This window comes from Halictus rubicundus, unplaced genomic scaffold (assembly GCF_050948215.1).
Source record: "Halictus rubicundus isolate RS-2024b unplaced genomic scaffold, iyHalRubi1_principal scaffold0107, whole genome shotgun sequence".
Classification (NCBI taxonomy): Eukaryota; Metazoa; Arthropoda; class Insecta; order Hymenoptera; family Halictidae; genus Halictus; species Halictus rubicundus.
The window spans coordinates 658831-667500 of record NW_027488648.1 but is presented as its reverse complement, the minus strand read 5'-3'; positions in this window follow the sequence as shown (position 1 = coordinate 667500).

Genomic DNA, 8670 nt, shown 5'->3' with positions numbered 1-8670 from the left:
AATGCGTACGAATTTCAAAGCAATACGCCGCTGGTACTTTGAAATATACTGTTCCTTTCAATATTTTTTTTTATTTTTTTTTCAAAGCACTACGCCGCTGGTACTTTGAAATATACTGCTCTTTTTATTATTTTTTTTTATTTTTTTTCAAAGCACTACGCCGCTGCTACTTTGACAATGCGTATGAATTTCAAAACAATACGCCGCTGGTACTTTGAAGTATACTGTTCCTTTTATTATTTTTTTTATTTTTTTTTTTCAAAACACTACGCCGCTGGTACCCGTGAACCTGGTAGAACAGAATGTAGTACGATCGGGTGTCACTCGGATCGCTAATAACTCGGTAAACACGCTTCCTAGTCGTTTGTCATCGCGATACATGCTATCGTAGAGAAAAAAAAAGATAGGGACAGAAGGAATCTCGTCAATCCAACGCTGCGGTACGCATAGACCTTCGGGGATACACTAACTAACAATACGGAGCATCATTTCCAACCGCCGTTTACCCGTGCAATTTGTAGAACAGAATGTAGTACGGCCGGGTGTCACTCGGATCGCTAATAACTCGGTAAACACGCTTCCTAGTCGTTTGTCATCGCGATACATGCTATCGTAGAGAAAAAAAAAGATAGAGACAGAAGGAATCTCGTCAATCCAACGCTGCGGTACGCATAGACCTTCGGGGATACACTAACTAACAATACGGAGCATCATTTCCAACCGCCGTTTACCCGTGCAATTTGTAGAACAGAATGTAGTACGGCCGGGTGTCACTCGGATCGCTAATAACTCGGTAAACACGCTTCCTAGTCGCTTGTCAACGCGATACATGCTATCGTAGAGAAAAAAAAAGATAGAGACAGAGGGAACCTCGTCAATCCAACGCTGCGGTACGCATAGACCTTCGGGGATACACTAACTAACAATACGGAGCATCATTTCCAACCGCCGTTTAACCGTGCAATTTGTAGAACAGAATGTAGTACGGCCGGGTGTCACTCGGATCGCTAATAACTCGGTAAACACGCTTCCTAGTCGTTTGTCAACGCGATACATGCTATCGTAGAGAAAAAAAAAGATAGAGACAGAGGGAACCTCGTCAATCCAACGCTGCGGTACGCATAGACCTTCGGGGATACACTAACTAACAATACGGAGCATCATTTCCAACCGCCGTTTACCCGTGCAATTTGTAGAACAGAATGTAGTACGGCCGGGTGTCACCCTACTCAAGTCCATTATTTGCTAATAACTCGATAAATAATAATTGTAGCGAGTTTGGTGTTATGATATATATTGTTAGAAACCGTCTATATTACAGTGATATCACGTCGAAAATCGTCTAGGACCGATACGGAAAAAGTTTCCTCTTAGCGGTGGGACTTAGAAAAATTTCCAGAGTTTTGTCGACGGAGTAGCACATCCGTCCATTATTTGCTAATAACTCGATAAATAATAATTGTAGCGAGTTTGGTGTTATGATATATATTGTTAGAAACCGTCTATATTACAGTGATATCACGTCGAAAATCGTCTAGGACCGATACGGAAAAAGTTTCCTCTTAGCGGTGGGACTTAGAAAAATTTCCAGAGTTTTGTCGACGGAGTAGCACATCCGTCCATTATTTGCTAATAACTCGATAAATAATAATTGTAGCGAGTTTGGTGTTATGATATATATTGTTAGAAACTGTCTATATTACAGTGATATCACGTCGAAAATCGTCTAGGACCGATAGGGAAAAAGTTTCCTCTTGGCGGTGGGACTTAGAAAAATTTTCGTCGAACGTCCGACGGAGTAGCACATCCGTCCATTATTTGCTAATAACTCGATAAATAATAATTGTAGCGAGTTTGGTGTTATGATATATATTGTTAGAAACCGTCTATATTACAGTGATATCACGTCGAAAATCGTCTAGGACCGATAGGGAAAAAGTTTCCTCTTGGCGGTGGGACTTAGAAAAATTTTCGTCGAACGTCCGACGGAGTAGCACATCCGTCCATTATTTGCTAATAACTCGATAAATAATAATTGTAGCGAGTTTGGTGTTATGATATATATTGTTAGAAACCGTCTATATTACAGTGATATCACGTCGAAAATCGTCTAGGACCGATACGGAAAAAGTTTCCTCTTAGCGGTGGGACTTAGAAAAATTTCCAGAGTTTTGTCGACGGAGTAGCACATCCGTCCATTATTTGCTAATAACTCGATAAATAATAATTGTAGCGAGTTTGGTGTTATGATATATATTGTTAGAAACCGTCTATATTACAGTGATATCACGTCGAAAATCGTCTAGGACCGATACGGAAAAAGTTTCCTCTTAGCGGTGGGACTTAGAAAAATTTCCAGAGTTTTGTCGACGGAGTAGCACATCCGTCCATTATTTGCTAATAACTCGATAAATAATAATTGTAGCGAGTTTGGTGTTATGATATATATTGTTAGAAACCGTCTATATTACAGTGATATCACGTCGAAAATCGTCTAGGACCGATACGGAAAAAGTTTCCTCTTAGCGGTGGGACTTAGAAAAATTTCCAGAGCTTTGTCGACGGAGTAGCACATCCGTCCATTATTTGGTAATAACTCGATAAATAATAATTGTAGCGAGTTTGGTGTTATGATATATATTGTTAGAAACTGTCTATATTACAGTGATATCACGTCGAAAATCGTCTAGGACCGATAGGGAAAAAGTTTCCTCTTGGCGGTGGGACTTAGAAAAATTTTCGTCGAACGTCCGACGGAGTAGCACATCCGTCCATTATTTGCTAATAACTCGATAAATAATAATTGTAGCGAGTTTGGTGTTATGATATATATTGTTAGAAACCGTCTATATTACAGTGATATCACGTCGAAAATCGTCTAGGACCGATAGGGAAAAAGTTTCCTCTTGGCGGTGGGACTTAGAAAAATTTTCGTCGAACGTCCGACGGAGTAGCACATCCGTCCATTATTTGCTAATAACTCGATAAATAATAATTGTAGCGAGTTTGGTGTTATGATATATATTGTTAGAAACCGTCTATATTACAGTGATATCACGTCGAAAATCGTCTAGGACCGATACGGAAAAAGTTTCCTCTTAGCGGTGGGACTTAGAAAAATTTCCAGAGTTTTGTCGACGGAGTAGCACATCCGTCCATTATTTGCTAATAACTCGATAAATAATAATTGTAGCGAGTTTGGTGTTATGATATATATTGTTAGAAACCGTCTATATTACAGTGATATCACGTCGAAAATCGTCTAGGACCGATAGGGAAAAAGTTTCCTCTTGGCGGTGGGACTTAGAAAAATTTTCGTCGAACGTCCGACGGAGTAGCACATCCGTCCATTATTTGCTAATAACTCGATAAATAATAATTGTAGCGAGTTTGGTGTTATGATATATATTGTTAGAAACCGTCTATATTACAGTGATATCACGTCGAAAATCGTCTAGGACCGATACGGAAAAAGTTTCCTCTTAGCGGTGGGACTTAGAAAAATTTCCAGAGTTTTGTCGACGGAGTAGCACATCCGTCCATTATTTGCTAATAACTCGATAAATAATAATTGTAGCGAGTTTGGTGTTATGATATATATTGTTAGAAACCGTCTATATTACAGTGATATCACGTCGAAAATCGTCTAGGACCGATACGGAAAAAGTTTCCTCTTGGCGGTGGGACTTAGAAAAATTTCCAGAGTTTTGTCGACGGAGTAGCACATCCGTCCATTATTTGCTAATAACTCGATAAATAATAATTGTAGCGAGTTTGGTGTTATGATATATATTGTTAGAAACTGTCTATATTACAGTGATATCACGTCGAAAATCGTCTAGGACCGATAGGGAAAAAGTTTCCTCTTGGCGGTGGGACTTAGAAAAATTTTCGTCGAACGTCCGACGGAGTAGCACATCCGTCCATTATTTGCTAATAACTCGATAAATAATAATTGTAGCGAGTTTGGTGTTATGATATATATTGTTAGAAACCGTCTATATTACAGTGATATCACGTCGAAAATCGTCTAGGACCGATACGGAAAAAGTTTCCTCTTAGCGGTGGGACTTAGAAAAATTTCCAGAGTTTTGTCGACGGAGTAGCACATCCGTCCATTATTTGCTAATAACTCGATAAATAATAATTGTAGCGAGTTTGGTGTTATGATATATATTGTTAGAAACTGTCTATATTACAGTGATATCACGTCGAAAATCGTCTAGGACCGATAGGGAAAAAGTTTCCTCTTGGCGGTGGGACTTAGAAAAATTTTCGTCGAACGTCCGACGGAGTAGCACATCCGTCCATTATTTGCTAATAACTCGATAAATAATAATTGTAGCGAGTTTGGTGTTATGATATATATTGTTAGAAACCGTCTATATTACAGTGATATCACGTCGAAAATCGTCTAGGACCGATACGGAAAAAGTTTCCTCTTAGCGGTGGGACTTAGAAAAATTTCCAGAGCTTTGTCGACGGAGTAGCACATCCGTCCATTATTTGCTAATAACTCGATAAATAATAATTGTAGCGAGTTTGGTGTTATGATATATATTGTTAGAAACTGTCTATATTACAGTGATATCACGTCGAAAATCGTCTAGGACCGATAGGGAAAAAGTTTCCTCTTGGCGGTGGGACTTAGAAAAATTTTCGTCGAACGTCCGACGGAGTAGCACATCCGTCCATTATTTGCTAATAACTCGATAAATAATAATTGTAGCGAGTTTGGTGTTATGATATATATTGTTAGAAACCGTCTATATTACAGTGATATCACGTCGAAAATCGTCTAGGACCGATAGGGAAAAAGTTTCCTCTTGGCGGTGGGACTTAGAAAAATTTTCGTCGAACGTCCGACGGAGTAGCACATCCGTCCATTATTTGCTAATAACTCGATAAATAATAATTGTAGCGAGTTTGGTGTTATGATATATATTGTTAGAAACCGTCTATATTACAGTGATATCACGTCGAAAATCGTCTAGGACCGATACGGAAAAAGTTTCCTCTTAGCGGTGGGACTTAGAAAAATTTCCAGAGTTTTGTCGACGGAGTAGCACATCCGTCCATTATTTGCTAATAACTCGATAAATAATAATTGTAGCGAGTTTGGTGTTATGATATATATTGTTAGAAACCGTCTATATTACAGTGATATCACGTCGAAAATCGTCTAGGACCGATACGGAAAAAGTTTCCTCTTAGCGGTGGGACTTAGAAAAATTTCCAGAGTTTTGTCGACGGAGTAGCACATCCGTCCATTATTTGCTAATAACTCGATAAATAATAATTGTAGCGAGTTTGGTGTTATGATATATATTGTTAGAAACCGTCTATATTACAGTGATATCACGTCGAAAATCGTCTAGGACCGATACGGAAAAAGTTTCCTCTTAGCGGTGGGACTTAGAAAAATTTCCAGAGTTTTGTCGACGGAGTAGCACATCCGTCCATTATTTGCTAATAACTCGATAAATAATAATTGTAGCGAGTTTGGTGTTATGATATATATTGTTAGAAACTGTCTATATTACAGTGATATCACGTCGAAAATCGTCTAGGACCGATAGGGAAAAAGTTTCCTCTTGGCGGTGGGACTTAGAAAAATTTTCGTCGAACGTCCGACGGAGTAGCACATCCGTCCATTATTTGCTAATAACTCGATAAATAATAATTGTAGCGAGTTTGGTGTTATGATATATATTGTTAGAAACCGTCTATATTACAGTGATATCACGTCGAAAATCGTCTAGGACCGATACGGAAAAAGTTTCCTCTTAGCGGTGGGACTTAGAAAAATTTCCAGAGTTTTGTCGACGGAGTAGCACATCCGTCCATTATTTGCTAATAACTCGATAAATAATAATTGTAGCGAGTTTGGTGTTATGATATATATTGTTAGAAACCGTCTATATTACAGTGATATCACGTCGAAAATCGTCTAGGACCGATACGGAAAAAGTTTCCTCTTGGCGGTGGGACTTAGAAAAATTTTCGTCGAACGTCCGACGGAGTAGCACATCCGTCCATTATTTGCTAATAACTCGATAAATAATAATTGTAGCGAGTTTGGTGTTATGATATATATTGTTAGAAACCGTCTATATTACAGTGATATCACGTCGAAAATCGTCTAGGACCGATACGGAAAAAGTTTCCTCTTGGCGGTGGGACTTAGAAAAATTTCCAGAGTTTTGTCGACGGAGTAGCACATCCGTCCATTATTTGCTAATAACTCGATAAATAATAATTGTAGCGAGTTTGGTGTTATGATATATATTGTTAGAAACCGTCTATATTACAGTGATATCACGTCGAAAATCGTCTAGGACCGATAGGGAAAAAGTTTCCTCTTGGCGGTGGGACTTAGAAAAATTTTCGTCGAACGTCCGACGGAGTAGCACATCCGTCCATTATTTGCTAATAACTCGATAAATAATAATTGTAGCGAGTTTGGTGTTATGATATATATTGTTAGAAACCGTCTATATTACAGTGATATCACGTCGAAAATCGTCTAGGACCGATACGGAAAAAGTTTCCTCTTAGCGGTGGGACTTAGAAAAATTTCCAGAGTTTTGTCGACGGAGTAGCACATCCGTCCATTATTTGCTAATAACTCGATAAATAATAATTGTAGCGAGTTTGGTGTTATGATATATATTGTTAGAAACCGTCTATATTACAGTGATATCACGTCGAAAATCGTCTAGGACCGATACGGAAAAAGTTTCCTCTTAGCGGTGGGACTTAGAAAAATTTCCAGAGCTTTGTCGACGGAGTAGCACATCCGTCCATTATTTGCTAATAACTCGATAAATAATAATTGTAGCGAGTTTGGTGTTATGATATATATTGTTAGAAACCGTCTATATTACAGTGATATCACGTCGAAAATCGTCTAGGACCGATAGGGAAAAAGTTTCCTCTTGGCGGTGGGACTTAGAAAAATTTTCGTCGAACGTCCGACGGAGTAGCACATCCGTCCATTATTTGCTAATAACTCGATAAATAATAATTGTAGCGAGTTTGGTGTTATGATATATATTGTTAGAAACCGTCTATATTACAGTGATATCACGTCGAAAATCGTCTAGGACCGATACGGAAAAAGTTTCCTCTTAGCGGTGGGACTTAGAAAAATTTCCAGAGTTTTGTCGACGGAGTAGCACATCCGTCCATTATTTGCTAATAACTCGATAAATAATAATTGTAGCGAGTTTGGTGTTATGATATATATTGTTAGAAACCGTCTATATTACAGTGATATCACGTCGAAAATCGTCTAGGACCGATAGGGAAAAAGTTTCCTCTTGGCGGTGGGACTTAGAAAAATTTTCGTCGAACGTCCGACGGAGTAGCACATCCGTCCATTATTTGCTAATAACTCGATAAATAATAATTGTAGCGAGTTTGGTGTTATGATATATATTGTTAGAAACCGTCTATATTACAGTGATATCACGTCGAAAATCGTCTAGGACCGATACGGAAAAAGTTTCCTCTTAGCGGTGGGACTTAGAAAAATTTCCAGAGTTTTGTCGACGGAGTAGCACATCCGTCCATTATTTGCTAATAACTCGATAAATAATAATTGTAGCGAGTTTGGTGTTATGATATATATTGTTAGAAACCGTCTATATTACAGTGATATCACGTCGAAAATCGTCTAGGACCGATAGGGAAAAAGTTTCCTCTTGGCGGTGGGACTTAGAAAAATTTCCAGAGTTTTGTCGACGGAGTAGCACATCCGTCCATTATTTGCTAATAACTCGATAAATAATAATTGTAGCGAGTTTGGTGTTATGATATATATTGTTAGAAACCGTCTATATTACAGTGAGATCACGTCGAAAATCGTCTAGGACCGATAGGGAAAAAGTTTCCTCTTGGCGGTGGGACTTAGAAAAATTTTCGTCGAACGTCCGACGGAGTAGCACATCCGTCCATTATTTGCTAATAACTCGATAAATAATAATTGTAGCGAGTTTGGTGTTATGATATATATTGTTAGAAACCGTCTATATTACAGTGATGTCACGTCGAAAATCGTCTAGGACCGATACGGAAAAAGTTTCCTCTTAGCGGTGGGACTTAGAAAAATTTCCAGAGTTTTGTCGACGGAGTAGCACATCCGTCCATTATTTGCTAATAACTCGATAAATAATAATTGTAGCGAGTTTGGTGTTATGATATATATTGTTAGAAACCGTCTATATTACAGTGATATCACGTCGAAAATCGTCTAGGACCGATACGGAAAAAGTTTCCTCTTAGCGGTGGGACTTAGAAAAATTTCCAGAGTTTTGTCGACGGAGTAGCACATCCGTCCATTATTTGCTAATAACTCGATAAATAATAATTGTAGCGAGTTTGGTGTTATGATATATATTGTTAGAAACTGTCTATATTACAGTGATATCACGTCGAAAATCGTCTAGGACCGATAGGGAAAAAGTTTCCTCTTGGCGGTGGGACTTAGAAAAATTTTCGTCGAACGTCCGACGGAGTAGCACATCCGTCCATTATTTGCTAATAACTCGATAAATAATAATTGTAGCGAGTTTGGTGTTATGATATATATTGTTAGAAACCGTCTATATTACAGTGATATCACGTCGAAAATCGTCTAGGACCGATACGGAAAAAGTTTCCTCTTAG